This window comes from Schistocerca piceifrons, chromosome 2 (genome assembly GCF_021461385.2).
Source record: "Schistocerca piceifrons isolate TAMUIC-IGC-003096 chromosome 2, iqSchPice1.1, whole genome shotgun sequence".
Lineage (NCBI taxonomy): Eukaryota > Metazoa > Arthropoda > Insecta > Orthoptera > Acrididae > Schistocerca > Schistocerca piceifrons.
The window spans coordinates 756,953,973-756,971,747 of NC_060139.1; the positions used below are offsets into that span (position 1 = coordinate 756,953,973).

Genomic DNA, 17,775 nt, shown 5'->3' on the forward strand with positions numbered 1-17,775 from the left:
CATGTGTACTGGGCGAGAGATAAACCCCTCGTTATGGCAGAATGAGCTGTTAATCAAAAGATGGTTCAAATGGCTCTGAGCACTATGGGACTTAACATCTGTGGTCAACAGTCCCTTAGAACTTAGAAATACTTAAACCTAACTAACCTAAGAACATCACACACATCCATGCCTGAGGCAGGATTCGAACCTGCGACCGTAGCAGTCGCGCGGTTCTGGACTGAGTGCCTAGCTGTTAATCTTCCCGGGTTATCAGTGTGGTGTGGTATGTCTGACAGAGGAGTTGTACAGTCATTCTAGTTTGCAGGAATAGTGACAAGTGTAAAGTACTTTACCAAGTTGCATGAACGAATTGTACCAGGTGTTCACTAATTGTATAGAGGTGAAGATAGTTTTTTCCATTGTTACATTATCATTGTGAGATGTAGGAATTCCTGGATGTAACATTTGTTGAGAGATGGTTAGACCGAGAAGGAAGTGTTCATTTTCCACCCAATTTTTATGATCTAAAGCCATTAGACTTCTTACTGGGGAACTCTGAAGGACACTGTATATGCCTCAAAGTCACATACACTGAATGACATGAGGGAGGCGATTGTGACTGCATGCGAATACATTCCACAGGCAATCATAACATATGCATGTTGATCTAGTCTGCAGCAATGCTGATGCAGTAGTGCTGCTGATGGGAAATATTTTGAACATCTTTGACAGTAAAATATCATCAATAATGTGGTTGCCATTTTTGTTACAGAAACATCCGTGGATTTCTTTAAAATTTTTGTTCAGGTTATTAAAGTTCAGACAGTGTAAACCCCTTTGTGGGTACATATGTATAAATAAATTAGACGTCTTTAGTGACGACCGGTCTTAATATGAGGGTTGGAACTTAAATAGTAGCAACTATTTATTCACAACCAATACAAAAGAGTTATATGTTTGCACCTGTTATTGTCCTTTAAAGTAGTCACCAGTGTTGTGTATAACCTGTTGCCAGCAATTTGGAAGAGCCTGTTCTGTTGATGGTGCGAATGGAGCGGTCTAAAGTTATTGTGATACTCGTATATGACTGTGATGGTGTTATTGTAATGCGTTACGTTCCTCCATGGCAGACTGTCAATGCACAGTATTACTGTTCATTTTTGGAGCAAAACCTGCGACCAGCTTTGCGAAAGAAGCGGCGACGCTTTCTGCGCAACCCACCCATCATTTTGCATAACAATGCATGGGCGCATGTAGCGCAAGCTGTGACTCCTCTGTTCAATTGATGCGACTGGAAAGTGCTGACCATCCACCTTACTCCCTGGACTTAAGTCCTTGTGTCTTTAATTTGATTCCGAAGATGAAGGAACCACTTCATGGCATTCGCTTCAGAACTGTTCCACAGATTCGACAGGCAGTAGACCACTCCATTTGCACAATCAACCGAACAGGCTCTGCTAACGGTATACTACGCCTGGCAACGGGTTTTCACAAGGCTGGTGACTACTTTGAAGGACAGTAACAAGTGCAAACATGTAACTCTTTTGTATTGGTTGTGAATAAATAGTTATCCTTATTAAGTTCCAAACCTCGTATGCTTAACCTGGAATATCAAACTTACTCCACCGGACACAACAGCTGCCGTAAATTTAGCATGCACTGATTGTATCTTCCTATGGATATGGTGTAAACACAGCGAAATACTTTTTTTTTATCTCTAATGTTACATATTGTAGACCTACACAATTTGTTAAAGGACATCTTACTCTGTTGATAAATCAGTTTCTTTACAGCATATGTTTAATATTGTTAGTTTCCCAATTTTCCAAAGATCACACTTTGGTGTGCTTGCAATTGTTCTACAGTTTGTAATTGAGTTTTACAGATTAAAATCAGTGGTTTTATATAGACGAAGCATAAAACGAACCTATTTTGTCATCTTCATACACCATGTTGTTGGGTGTCATTGCAGAACACAAGGAGGCTACTTTTTTCTGTCCATGGCCTGAAACCTTTCATGTTATGATTATGAAAATTTGGAGGTGACCACTATGCAGTAATGTATTAAAGATAAGTATACTGTAGTTGATAAAATAATGAACCAGTCTTGCTTCTTATCAAATGCAATACCAAAGTACCCAGTTCACCCTGTTGCGGGAAGATGTATAAAAGAATTTAAGTAGATATGGATGATCTGTGACAAAAATCCATATTCAACATACTGATGAATAATATACATAAAGTTTGTTAAAAACTACAATGACGAAGTCAAATATAAAGTTTTTAAAAGATATTATGTTGCAGTTTCTAGAACCTGTTGTGTCAGTTTAATGCCTTTTACATAGGAATGACAGTGATTACACATTTCAGATAGCAATAGATTGAAATAATCGCAGGTCTAGGAAATGTTACATGTTGTCATCTCATAAGAATGTGTGGTTACTGAAATTGTAGCTATGAATGTCAGATAAAAAAAATGCTGTTATGAAGTAAGTATGGGTTACCAATAGGCTTATCAAGGTTTTCAACCATTGCGACAAAATAAGAATAAAGTGTGCATCACTAACAAGAAGTCAGCATATTGATAAGAGACTTGCTAACAAGAAGTCAGCATATTGATAAGAGACTTAAGCTTTTTGAAGTTACTTCATAAATAATTGGAATCATATCTACAACAAAAAGACTACAAATTTAGAATAACTATCATAACATCTGAACTTAGCAAGTAAAGTGTAATCTCAGCCCATCTGAGCCAGCCCACTGATTTTAAAATCTACAGTGCTGTCAGCTGCACAACTACAGCCTCAAATACCCACGGCCATGGTGTTATATAACTCTGTAGAGTCATTCCCTTGTTATACCTCCATGCATCATGTGCAAACTAAGTTGACACTCGGTGCAATTGCTGATGGCAGATCTTGTATATAGGCATTTACCATTTACAATCGCTCCCATCAGCCACAGCACCGAGTGTCAACTTAATTTTCTCTAATAATATGCCATTTGTGGTGTACAAAACCTTTGGTCTGATATTCAATTTTTTCTTCAACCAGTACAAAACTCATATTTCAATACTGGGCGTGAAAGGTTTCTCACTGGGCATCTCAACAAATTTAATCCTTTTCAAATCAAATGCATGTAATATTTCAGTGATCTTTAATTCCATGTGTTATGCCTGTTTTTGTTTCCGAGTATATAGACGCAAAGAACACAGTGTTGTCTGCTAACTATGACTGACTAGGTTTTCTGTGCCGAGAAAGCTATCAGAACTGACTATGGCAAGTCAGAATACCTTTTCCCAATATCTACAGTGCCGTAACTCTTCTTAGAGTGAACAAATAATAGGGCCTTCTCCGTTTATTCTAAACCCATTGCTCTCTAGGTATTGTGATTCTAAACTGTGGTAGCAGTACCAGCAGAAAAGTAAAACAGTAGCTCACTATATCTTCGTCCACTTATGTATGGAGAACGAAAAGAATTGCGGCATAAAAACCCTTGTGTGTATGGTAACTAGTCTAATCTTGTTTATCCTGTCTCTATGGGGATACACAGAAGCCTAAAGGATACCTTAGATTCTTAATATTGTTTATTGAAGCATTGTAAGTAGGCTTTTGTTCGATAATAGCTGTCTTTCTTCAAGCATCTGCATTTCATATTTTCCAGCAGCTTGGCGATTCTCTTCAACAGGGTAAACCAACCAATTGTCAATTATGTTGTCCTTCTTTGCAAACATTCGATATCCCCCCATCAGAAATATTTGTTGTGGATATCACATATGTTATATTCAAAAATGGGATGCACAAGTGTTTTGTAAGCATTCCATTTTGAAGAGCCCCTCTTTAATTGTGTTTTGAGCATGACGTTTTATAATATGAAAGTCTTATCTTTTCGGCTTCACTTTTTTATTTTTAGAAGATTTCATTATCTGATTTCAAACCTTGTACCATAGCAATAAAGCGTTACTTGAAATTTTGTTATGTATTGTTATTACATTTATATCTGTGAGTTTGATACTGTTCAATTCTTGCGCAGACGTTGGCCTTCTAATGTACTGAAGATACATGACAATTTAATTTGCTCATTCTCGAAAGCTTGAGAAACTCTCAACACTTGTAACATTTGCTTACAAAATCAAGTCCTGTACAGTATACTCCTATGAAGGATTACAGTACCATCCTTTCTTCTTCCAATTTTATAATAATTGATGTGTCAGTAGTATAGGTTGCGAATAAAGACAATTAGACATCTACAAAAGATAACAGGTGAATAAGTTTTTTTGACTTAATATTTGAGATATACATAACTTTGTATAGCTGTAGGTTTTTCTGTGATGTTGAGTTGCATTCAGTGAAAGTAATTTTCTTGATAGAAACAAGTAGTTTTGAATGCTGATACACTCTGAGTCTATGAATATTAGTAGAGCCTGATGTTTACCAGCATCATGCTATGTCCTTGTGCTAAGTCCACACTGCCTTCATCTGTACTAATGCTAATAAGTCTATAGATACAATGTATCTGTGGCAAAGCTCTGAACTACGGTTGTGCAAATAGTTTCCTTAGCCAACCAGAGCTGCAGCGCCCTCCTTTGGAGACCACATGCATTGGAGAGTAAACTTCAAATTTATTAGGCCAAGATCAGGCCAGTAGTAACCTATAATTGTGAAACATGGTCACCAACGAGTACTGACGAGCAGCAACTCAGGATATTTGAATGCAAGGTTATGTGCAAGAGCTGCAGAGAACTTCAGGATAACAATGCTGTCTGGAAATCTAGAACGAACACTGAGCTGGATCACCTCATACAAAGAACTAGCAGTGTAAGGACAATAAAGAATATGAGAATAATCTGGCTTGGACATGTCCTTAGGATGGATATAAATGAACAACTAAAATTTTTTTTGAATGTAGACCAACTGGAAGAAAACAGAGAGGAAGGCCATGAAATTGGTGGACAGATGATGTGGAAGAAGATATGAAATTTCTCAGAGCAGAGGATGCTGGTGAACTGGGGTGACAAGGTCAGAATGAGGGATATTTGTTGAAAAAGCTAAGATTCACACAGAGTTGTTATGCCCTGAAGAGAAGAAGAAGAACTGGAGAATGAGCATGCTGAACCAAGCTCTGGGGGGAGATTTAAAAGTGCTGTCTTTCATGTAGCTGTTGGCAGTGCACGGTGAACCAGGTGTGGTCACTGAAAATGCTGTTGACACCACATTCCTCCAGTCAGAATGGCACACTGTCATCAGATAGTGAGTGAGCAGGCGATGATGAGGGGAAGGCCTGTGCTGTGGTGTTGCCATTTGGGTTGGCTGTGGGTCAATGTCAAATGGCGCCAATGAAGAACATATGTAGAAAAAGTGGGACATCCTCCATCAGCACAAACGGATGAAACATTGGTGTTGCTGAGGATGCAGAAGTCTGCACAGCTGATACAGCTCGATGTCCCTGACTGCCATCATGTTCCAGTAGAGTCTTGTAGGTTGTTTTCACTTAACAACTTGAATGACTGTGTGGTGAATGGCAACAGCACAAAACGAGGTAAATTCATGTTTGATCTTTTTAAACAGTTTAATCTGATCATTAGGATTGTTTGAATTTAGTATTTTGTTGTAGGTTGTTCCAATCTGGAAAGGTCAGAACAGAAAAAATCTTAGTATTTTAAATTCTTCTAGTTCATAACTCTCATTACCCAGAGTAATTCACCAAAGTCAAAGTATTTCACTTCCATATTTAACCCTTCATAATATTGTGTAGTATTATCGTTTATATTCTCTTGAAGATATTTCAGTAGATGGTAAACACTGCAGTTAGTTTTCCAATAATGAAAATAAATTTAATTATTAATTTCATCTGCATTAAAGGGATTTCTGTATAAAATAAGTGCTCCTCTCAAATTAAATTTCATTCATTCTTCATCAATGAAATCGACTTTGTTACAGTATATTGCAGTCAGAGCAGTGCACAATTTCGGATCATCTAAGCTATTTGCAGACTACAAGAACATAGTACTTTAGTATTCAAACTCGTATTAAATCTTTTATTACAAATAGTCATACATAAACCTATTCCACAGAATACGGAGTATAGAGTACAGAAATTCTGTTGGACTTCATGTACCCAAAATTTAGTGCACATAAGTGAAATCTGCCATATTAAAATTGAGTGAACAGCTGCTTTTTGAAGCCAAAGGGAAGAGTATACATTTTGTTTATTTTATTAAGTGTGTATTCAGCTGATGGACTTACCTTTAAGTAAACAGTTGTTTGATGTTCTGTAAAGTTAGAAATATATAATAAATGTAGCTAACACGTCGAAATTGTTTTTGAATTTAGAACAAAGCAGTTCAGTTGTGAACAATTTGTGTAAGCAGATGCACATTTCTCCAGTTAGTGATTGTGGTTTATTGCTGTACTTGTTGCTGGAAGAAAATGATGAAAATGAAGACATTCTTCACTGATACTTACCTAACCAGAAAGCTGAATCGTTTCATATTTAGGTTAGATTACTTGACAAATGTTTCTTCTCAACACTTATCAATCATCAGTCATTAAATAAATACGATTCATATGACATATGTTTGAGTGAGTTTATAGATCTAGGCCTAATTCAAAGCATTTGTGTAAACTGAATATTAATGCAGACGCCTATTTTCATTTAAACTGATATCTATGTATTTCTTTCAGGCTGAAAACGGGGATGAAAATGCCAACACTGATACAAACACTGAAACTCCTGCATGGTGTCTCATAACAGTGTTTCTGTTGGAAGTGAAGTTCATTTATCAGCTCATAGTTCCAGGAAACAAAAATTAAGAAGTAAAATAAACTTGCTGGAAGGAAAAACGACAATTGTAAAACAAAATAGTTTCAGTGACGTTTGAAGATGAAAGCAGTAATAGTTCGCAGTTCGATTGTATGAATAATAATGATTTAAAAAGCTTATGTGATACTTTTTTAACCAAAGATTAATCTCAACTTGTTTCGTTTGCGTTTCTTTGCATAATAGTTTTCATTAGTCGCTTAGATTGGTTCCGTTTCGTGAGAATGCCTCTTTCGAGCCGTAGTAGTAAGCAACTATAGTTTCGCGTTTATTAAGTTTCAATATGGCGTTGAGCGCAACGCTTGACTTCATGCAGATCAAAAGGGCCGCCCTCTGCATCCCTTTCTGTGTTCTGTGCGTATTCGTTCTAATAATGTGCAGCGCGGCTCTTGTCAATGCAGTCGACATATTCACCTGGACGCTGGTCGGCGGCAAAAAAAAAAAAATATATTTATTGATGTGTTTTGCCACACTGCTGCGTGCTTAGAAAAACAGCAGGCCACTTTGTCCCAAAATCCTCCTCTCAATATGAAACAGAGAAAAGTTCTTCCAATATCTTGAGAAATATTGTATAAGCTACATTACCTGTATTAAACTTTATCCACGTTGCTTCGCTCAGGTGGGAAGATAAGGGTGTTGCAGATATGTACTGTAACTTCACAGTTTTAATTTATTACTTCAGCACTGATTTTACTTGCAAAAGTATAGCATTATGCGGCACATAGTTCAGAAGATATTAGGTCATAAGAACTGAGAAGCGTGAAGAGTTACCTTTTCCGAGAACGGATCGCAAATTACCAAGGCTATACTCATCCATTATTTGATAATGAGAGCTATTTTACACATGAGAGTTAGATTGTTTAAAGATTCGGCCTTGGGGGCTACTGGCAAAACTCTAATGCAACAAACGATAGCCTTGTGTTATTGTCTTCTTGACTAAAGCCCGGTCCACACGCAACGATCTGTCTGCGCAGACATCGGCGCAGATGTCTGTACATGCAAAAGATCGCTGCAAATGTGGTGTGTTCACACGACACAAACCCCAATCTACTACTCGCCCGCCATCTGTCGGTGTAGAAAAGAAATATCAGTGGCAAGCGACTACGCTCCCCGAAAACGTCAAAATTTAATTCAGTTATTTTGAAAAATAGAAATGGAAGAAGTTCTGTTGTGGTCTGTGTTCGCAACTTGTGTTGCAAAAAACATTCAGACCAACCGCAGGAAACAGAGAAAGCGGTCAAAATGGTGCAGACAGTGGCTGCTAAAGCGAAAGCAGTTTTGTCACGTAAATTTACTGCGAGAGTTGCAGGGCGAACCTGTTTTGTTTTACATAACCTCGTGTTCCATTTCCTCGCACATTGGCACTCCAATTTCATCTTCAATTGTACTCCTGCTTGGTCTTGGCGTTTCTTGATCACTAAGAAAGCCAAGTAGATCAAAATACCATAACGTTGGCTGGTATACTTGATCTTCTCCTACACCAGATCTTCTAGATTTCTGAACTTTGGATAACTCTTTTCGGTAAACAGTTCGCTGACAGACTAATTTACTTGACTTGCCTTCATGAACTCATCTTTCAGGAAAGCGTAAATAGCTTCACATGGGTTGGGTATTATTTCACTCAATGCTTGTTTCGATATTGCAGATGAAAATTCCAAATCATTTTAGCTCCTTCCTGTTGCTAGGAATCTTAATGTTACTGCCAGGCGTTCATGAGGAGAAATTTCCCTTCTCATACAAGTATTTTTCTCATAATATGAGGGGTTACATGCTTTAAGAGATAATTATAAGTTTCGACATCCATCCGCAAATAATTTCGCCAGTTCGCAACGAAATTATTTTTTTATTACCGTTTCTCTGTTTGCCGAGGCGCCAACTGCCCGCAATTTTTCAAATAGAGCATTGTATGCTGCTGTCTTTTTGTCTCGGTCACTATATTCTTTACTTTTAATCTTCCACAAACATGGGTGGTTTCTGTATATTTCAATGAATTCACTTACAAACTCTCGAGAACACTGACGCTTATCAGCCATTTTAATGCCCTGTGCACACAAATACAAACACTAGACCGAGCAAACAGCTGTTTCGCGCCAGATTTGCGACGATCTCCTGTCCACACGCTCCAACTTGTCTGCGCAGATGTGGTTTGAACCGACAGATTTGAGAGGTTTCGCTCAAACCTCCAACTCCAACTTCCAGGTTTTCAAACACCTCAGGTTGGTGCAAATCTTCTGTTCACACGCAACGATCTGTCTGCGCAGATGTGATGTGCGCAGACATTTGCGCAGACAGATCGTTGCGTGTGGACGGGTCTTAAGTCCTCAATTTTGGAGGTCGCTTCGGACACGAGAGTTGTTCTCGTGGTCAAAGAGTTTCATCACTAAGTACCATTGTGTTGGTAATAGCTCAGAGAGTGTAGTAGAAAGACGCAATTGTGTTGCTGCGGTTGTCAATACGATAGTGTCGAGTAACATAATTCAAGTAAACTTAGAAATATAAAATTTTAAAGTGGCAGTCATGGGCTGAAGGAGATGGTTTCACTGGCGTACGTGATACTGATATTGTAAGTCTGATGTATTTGTGAGTTCCCACAGGCAGTGGTTTTAAGTGACAGTCCATCATTGTTTGAATGCGTAGAAAGCCGTGTCGTGGTTTTAACGTTTGCCTCGAGATAATTTGGAGTCGCTGTTCGCAATATATGTAGTTGTATACAAGTTGTGCTTATTGTAATATTTATCATTAAATATATGTGGAACGCTGTTCTACAATTGCACCATTTTGAAGAAACATTTGTTTTGATGTGTGGAGTGCACCTGTATCCAGCCACAGCTTCGTCGCCAATCAGCAGGAAATCTGTGTTATTCTTGAAGAATGTTAGGGTCTGTTGTTTCTGCAAGTATAGTCACGCTATATGATTCGCATTATATCCCGTAGATGGTACTGAAAGGAGGAGAACGCATAATTAGCAAAGGTAATTGTGGGAGACTTCATTGAGAGAGATGAGACGACAGATTTTATTTATAGTTGAACTGAGATGATGAGAATACGAAATTGAAATATGTAGGAATGAAGATGTACACCGATTGGTTTTTCATAATTCTTCTAAAACCTTGGTAACCGACAACTTCGTCCAGAAATTGTAATCTGTAGAATGCAACAGCTCAGATGTCTTGGTGAACATCGTACAAATTCTTGTAAATTTTCCAAATTATGAATAGGCGTTAGATACATTGACAATTTTTGTGTTTCAGAGAATTGTTTTCGGTTTGTTTATTTTTACTGGCGTGGTGTTATTGTTGATGTTCCATGTAGACCTGTATTTAGAAATAATGATTAATTGTAGGTAATGCGCTTTCATTTAATTTGTTGCTTTCTAACGTAAACACTTCCGTTCTGCTGTGATAGAAAGTGTCAAAAACTGATGTAATATATGTTCTGTGTTTGTAAACACTGTAGTCTCTAATGCTGGGACCATTGTGGCAACAATGTTTTAAGTGTGACAGTAAGATTAATTATTGACATGGCCATTATAGCTGATGCAGATGCCAAGAGACCAGTTGAGAATGGATAATGAATCATGTGACTTTCGCTCTGAGAACAGGAATACAGTAATTACATAGTAGTAAGTAAGTAAGTAAGTAAGTAAGTAAGTAAGTGTTGTCACTACCATTGAAGTGTCAGAATTGTGGTTTGAAGGAAGTTTTTCTGTTCATGGCAGTATTTAGAAATGTTTACAGTCAGCTTGAAACCGTGAAAGAAAGGGAGAGAGAACATAGAGATAGAAAGTGAAAGTAACATGTTTTGGGAGAAATGTGCAAATTGGCCTGAACAGCCATAGTAACAGCAACTATTACTTAGGAATGGGGAAATTTACAGATTCTGTAAAATTGGTAAACAGGCAGCCATTTCACCCTCAGATAGTTTTTGCTTTAGCTCTTGTTTAGGTGAATAATTAATTTAACTTTCAGAAAAAGTGAGATGCAGTATGTGGAGGGTGAGTTCATTGCACTAGAAGACAGCAGCTGTTCTGTGGATGTGTTTGGCTTAAGACTTTAATGCATCAAGAAGTTTGAAGGAAGACTTTACCTAGTAGTGGAGGTTGATAGTTCCACATGACACATAAATTAAATTATGAACTGTGGCTAGAATATTTCACAGTGTGTAATGGATTCTACGAAGCATATAAAATTGCAATAACAGTGACAATAAAAGTAAAATGTAGAATTGCTTGTATCGCGGTAGTGAATGTACTGGATGCGAAACTTTGTTAATGTTGTAGTAGGATTCGGTAGTCGAATTTATGTCGTGGCTTAGAGAATGATCTATCATGTTGAAGCTTATGATGACACTAAGATAAGTATATTGATGTTTGTTGACTATATGAAAATTGAAATTAGCAACAGCAAAAATTTGTCTTACAGGCAGTAGATTCAATGTTGCATTTACACCATTAGATGCCCACCTAATACCGTACAAAATCCTGTAAGAAATTATTGCAAGGCAGAAGTAAGAATCCCCCCCCCCTTTCTTCACTTTCAAAGAGACAATGAAGATCAAACTTGACTATTAACAACATGAGTCATATTATCAGTTATTCTTCACATGTTTCATCTCTTAATGGAACTGGTAGGAATCCTGTTGTATAGTTTGAGAAGTACCTTTTGCTTTCCACCTGTAGTAATTTCAGGGGTTGGCCGCAGATGTGAATGCTGCATTTATTAAAACATGCTGAGAAGCAACGGAAGTCACAGACTTATTGTCTCAGTTGTTATGCCTCCATACATAAACATGGCAAATTGCATATTATTAGACTAAAAATAATGTTCAGTGGTAAGAAGTGAACATGTCACACCCGTGTTCCAAAAGGATAACAAGACTGAGCTACATGCCTGCTCTCATATATCACTACACATAAGTAGACCAACTGATATTTACAAAGTAGATCTATCATATAAACAATTGCTTAAGCTACACAAATGGGTTTGTTGAATCCTATATTCAGCTTGATACTATCTTAAGAAAAGTATACAGACACCTGTTAACAGACTGTAACATAAGGTGTGTCCACTCTTCGCCTTTATTGTGGCTTGAACTCTACTGACAACACTTTCAGTGAGAGGTTTGAATGTGTGGAGGAATGGCAGCCCTTTCATTCTCAAGAAGTGAAGCCAGAGAAGGTGGTGGCGTTGGGATGCTTGAGGTCTGGAACAAAATTGACATTCTAATTCATTCCAGAGGTGTTCCATTTAGTTCTGGTTGGGCTCTGGGCTCTCCAGTCCATTTCAGGAGTGTTATTGTCCACAAGCCTTTGCCTCACAATACTATTTTATGTCAGGGTGTATTGTCACGCTTATGCAGTCATCATTTCTGAATTGTTCATCTACTCTATGCAGTACACAATACTGTAAAATGTTTTCATGTCTATGAAAATTGGTGTTTTCTTAAGTGCGATAATGGGCCACCGAAACCATAAAAAACACATCCGTACAGTTCTACCATTTCTTCTGTACTTCACTGTTGGCACTACACATGATGACAGGTCATGTTCTCTAGGCATTCACGAAACCCAAACCCTTCCATGGAATTGCTGTAGGTTTCATCACTTGTTTCCGGACATCCGTTGTTCTGTGGTGTTGTTCTTTACACCATCTCAAGTGTTTACTACAGAAATGTGTGGCTTAAGAGGTGCTGCTCGACCATTGTAGTGCATTTGTTTAAAGTCCCTTCTGTGAGTCGAAATGCTGGTAACACTTTGAAACTCTTGAGTGATTGCTTCAGCTGAATTCATGTGATTTTGTACAACCACCCTTTGCAATGCTTCATGGTCTTTATCCATCAGTGCATAAGATCTGCCTGATCTTGTTTTAGTTGTGGTTGTTTTTTCATCTCTTCACTTCACAGTCACATCACCAAAAGTCACTTTGGACAACTCAAGAAGGGTTGAAATGCTTCTGATGGATTTGTTACTCAAGTGGCATTCAGTGACTAGCCCATGCTCCCAGTCACAGTGCTCTCCTGATTGATCCATTTTGCTGTTATTGCTTCTCTACTGACAACACAATCCTCCCAATCCTTTTTTGTATTGACAGGTGCTCATGTTGTGACACCTAGTGGTCATTTCTCCATTATGTATGAATGTCTGTATATGTTTGATCAGATTGTGCAAGCCTGGGCAGGGGAAGCTGGTTAAGTTTATTAATCAGAGTGTAGTGGGAGGGCCTGTTATATCACATAGTTTATCATACCATGGAAAATAAAGGTAAACCTTTTTTTTATTGTGGTTGTCAGGTTTTCCTGCTTGCTTCAGATTTTGTAAGTAGTTCATACAGTGGTTAAGAAAAAAGGCAGGCCACGTAACATAGCAGGGGACTGCAGTGAATATTGTAACAAACTAAAAGTAATTTTGAATTAGAACTCTTGATTTGCTCAGAAATGAAGAATTACACAAACTCCCTCTGTGGTAATAAACATTGGCCAATTTCAGCTGCAGGGATAAACATTGCCCAGTTTCTTCTGCAAGTATTCTGTAAGATAAAAGTTCATCCGACCAAGTGTTCTTATGAGCTTTTTTCATGAGCAATATTCTGAATTAATTAGAGTCAAATTTTTTGGGTTGGTAGTTATTTAAGAATCACGCTAACCCTAATTTTACTATCTTTCTGAGAAAAAATTAGAACTGTGTTAAAATTAGCCTTAAAAAAGTCAGTGTAATACTAAATGTGGACTTGAATAGTGACATCATACAGAAAAAAGAGCAGTGAAGCATCACCTTGCTGCTTTTAATTTTCCTCTGAATGTGACATTTCCAAGATGCAGCAGAATGACATTATTGGAAGGAGTATCATGTGGTACACTGCTACTTCCCACTGTGCATAGCCCCACAGCCGTCCTCTTTATGTGCACACTACAGTAAAACAGGGAGTTACCGGCACAGAAATAAGTAATTGACCTGTTACTGAATAGCTTCAATGTGTAAGGGGCTACTAATGAATTGTCATGATATACTCATCTTAATATGAGATGGTATGTTTTAAGAAAGCAGTGATGAGGACCAAGATATGAAAGGGAAGGGAAAGGAGGGGGTGCACTAAACTACTTACAGTAGAATAATTTCTTCAACACTTGAAGGATGGTCATTGGCTGTGCGTGTTATGCCGTCTTCCACTAAGGCACTTAAAAACCAGCAGCCAACATGGTTAACATAGTTCCAAAGAATCTTATTTAAAATAAAGTGCAAATTGTATAAAGGCTTACAGAGTATTAATGAGGACTACTTGGGTGTCTTTCAGAAGACTTGTTAGGGGACTGAAGACAGGGCAGAAGCTATCAGACAGGAAATCGAGGCAATAACTAAGTTTTTGTGATGTAACAATTCACATTATTTTAACCGGATAGGACGTAGGATAATTAACGATTAGAAAGAGGTTAGAATGTGATAGTGTCTGACACCCCCTCCCCTCCCTCCTTAAACCATGATTGTGATTACACAGCATGGCCTGAGGTCTAGGTTTGGTTGGAAGGTTTCAATCTGTGTTCCCCAAGTTGGCAGTGCACACAGTAATTTGTATAACATGTTTGCAGGAAGATGCCTTCGCAGAGGCTTAAATATCTAATTGTGCATCTTTTACACAGGAAAGTGGAAAAAATGATGATTTTATTATTAGTGCCACAATCACTGTTACCTATTAAACAAAAAAATTCATAACAGTTCTGCACATTAGAGTAGTTGTTTTATGTAAGCGTAACATATTGACAGATTTACTGTTTGATTTTACTAATCGGGTTTCAGTTAACAATATACAAGATTGCAGAAGGCATTAAAAAACTTTGGCCACCGGGTATCCTGTGGATTAACAAAGGCTTTTGACTGTGTTGATGACAGTATCATCATCATCATCATCATCATGTATTTGGCAACACTCCTTTTGTAAGTGGATTCTCTAGACTCCCTCATGACTTGTCACTGTCAGTTATTTGCATCCATATTGCTCGTGCATATTTTAATGTCATTTACAAATGTTTGATGGGGTAATCATCTTGGTCTTTTTCTGTCTTAATCTTGTAAATAATTTACGTGGAAAGCATATGACTCGTTCATCTGTGTGTGTGTGTGTGTAAAGCATACTTTCATTTAATTGTCAGTAGTTAACACTTTACTGTGTTCCTTGATCTCCCCTATTTGTTTTTCTGTCTCTCATAGCAGGCACCAGTACCCATCTCTCCAGTGCTCACTGAGCAACCTAAGGTTTTGGGTGACTTTCACATTGAAAGTACATGTTCTATTGCTATATGTTCAATCTTCTAGAGCCTTGTGCATTGTGTTATGAAGTTTGTTGTCAGTGATCACAATTTGAAAACAGCAGGAACACTTATAAAAATAATACTACAAGAAGAAATGACTTCCATTGTTCTTCACCCGGTATTAGTGTTGCACAGAAAGGAGTAAGGTAAAAATCTTAGATCCCTTACACGATTTAACAAGATCCCTTATACGATTTAATAGATTATAAAATTTCAAACCCAAACTATAATCATAATATTAAGATTTCATAATTTGTGTGTGTGTGTGTGTGTGTGTGTGTGTGTGTGTGTAATTTTTTATGCAAAGAAAAATAGCATGAACATGTTGCCATATTTTTCACTGAAGAAGTGTATTGTAGTCGTAAACCAGACTTGGTCCACTCAGTAGCAAGAGATCGCAATTATTATGACCCATAGAACATGCAAATAACTAAACTAACCTCTTATTTCCATTTCAGACATGCAGGAAGCATGTTTTGAAAACTTTGTATAGTTGATTAAATGTCCTTCATGTCATTTAAATTTACTCTTCTGTTTAATTTCTTTTTGTGTCCATCTAGTAGTTGTGTTTACCTGTCTTAAATACAAAATGTATATAACTGATTCTTTAAATTCATTGTTAATGTGTATTATTTTGATGAGGTTTATCTTGTAGACAAGAATAATTAGTTCTTAACGTTCACATCTGAAACCAGTTGCTAAAGAGGAGTAAGAGTTATTCGTTCTACAAAATAAACACAATTGAAATGGTAACTGAAGAAGAATGGTTTCAGACTCAGGAATATAATTCTTCTACTTTTCGTTTTAATATAGTTGATTTTCAATCCTAATTTCAAGTGTACTTTCTATTACATTCTTCCATTGTTGAATTCATCTGCATTGGAGGCATAGATATTAACAATTGAACTCCCAAATCTGTAAAGAATTATTTTTTTAAGTGTAAACAGCTTCAAACTTCTGATTATGGATTAATGTGTTAAATGTTTGACGTTGAGCAAGCAAACAAGAAAAAGTTTGAAATTTGTTTACAGTTTGTTGAAAGTCGCTAAATGCTCTCTTTATTGAACTCTGGATGAAAGCAGTTTGCATAATTTGTACTCCATTTTAAGCAAAAGCTAGTTTTTCACGTGTCTCAATGATTATGATGTCACATCTCCTGAACTTTGTGTTTTACAGTGGAATAATTTTGAAGGCATATTCACTGATATATGTGGATACTGTCTGCACAATGTGTTGTGAATCAAATTAGTAGTAAAGAAGTTATACATCAAAATGTCATGCCCAATGCAGCAGTTGTACTGCATGAACAGTGGAAATGTATAAGTGTCGAACTTCTTTCCTTTCATCATTTTGTGTGGGCTGTCAGCGAGAAAAAGTTTCATTGAGGTTTGTAATTATGTGTAAAGCTCGTTGGAAGTCACTAAGTGCTCTCATTCTCAGATATTGGATGGATGGTGTATGGGTATTTGAATGTGGTGTGTTACACTGCCTCAAGACATATACACAGTTTCTGACTGTAATATTTATTTACTGTGTTAGACCTTTAGCATAAGATTATACCTCGAAATGAGTAGATTAAGACGGAATTTTAAGTTATTAAATTTGATCAGTAATAATGTGGGATGCTGAACACCAAATTTTTGTTGCCTCTGGAAGCTATTAGCAACACACACTGGATGGCATTATCCAGGTTAGCCATTTACTAATCTAGATTGTTCACTCTACGAAGCCACACAGTGTGGTGCCTGATGGGATTTAGTTTTCCGATAGAAGTCTGAGGAATGTGTATGACTTCGGACTAAAACTTGCTTGTTCCTAGTTGCTACCAGTAATGTGCTAGCACACTTATGTCATTGTAACCATATTGATTTTCTGTTTCCATTATTGGAAACCGATAATATAAGATTTGTTTACGTGTACGTAGGTGCTCTGTACAGTGTGTCATCTGCTACCTGAGGTTGAATAGGTGGGCTGTGTCTAATAAGCTGTGGGTTACCAGCCGAGGCCATTCTCTTTCTATAGAAACAGATACTTTTGTTAACCATTGCACATAGTTTTCTTGGAGTGAACAGTCAGTACCGTGTCATCGGTAAATTGATGGTGGTCCAGATTAGTCCCATAAACCCATATTCTATCATAATTCTCTTACATTATGATCTGACTGTAGTCTCTAAGGCTATCGCGAATTGTTTTCGTGAATCTCCGTATCTGAGCTGCTTTCAATTTTGGGTTTTGTACTATCTTGATGATGTGTAATAGAAGCTGAGCTGTTGAAGTGTATTTTCTTTGATGTGGTGGTATAGACTTAAGGCCGGTTAGCACAAATTATGTTGAAACTGAGTGAAAGCTTTCTCAGAATCCATGAATTCCAGGCAAAGCGGTAATACTGACATGTTTCTCGGTTTTCCACTGCCATTCTGGAAATAATTTCACTAGTTATTTTTGGGTTACTTTGCCTCCTAGGTAAACAGCATCCTTCACAGGCAACTTTCCTTCCTTAATAACTTGAGTTGTTTATTTCACTTCATCTGGCTTTAGATCTGGGCTGTCATTATTTTTGTTATTAAGTGTCTGTAGGTCTGATTCATCTGTTGTACTGTACATATAGTCAGAGAATTAATGAAATGCTTGCTGGCTCAGTTTTCTCTCTGTTAGTTATTATGCTGGATGCCG

The 17,775-nt window shown here is 37.4% G+C and overlaps 1 protein-coding gene across 4 annotated transcripts in view; it reads left to right on the forward strand.

The window, feature by feature from the left end:
- Positions 1–9,228: 9,228 nt before the first annotated feature.
- Positions 9,229–17,775, forward strand: part of LOC124776558 — a 191,890-nt gene continuing 183,343 nt past the window's right edge. For all 4 annotated transcript variants that reach the window (XR_007015635.1, XM_047251596.1, XM_047251598.1 and 1 more), the window contains exon 1: positions 9,229–9,364. The gene's annotated coding sequence lies outside the window, so the exon portion shown is untranslated. The remainder of the gene's footprint in view (positions 9,365–17,775) is intronic.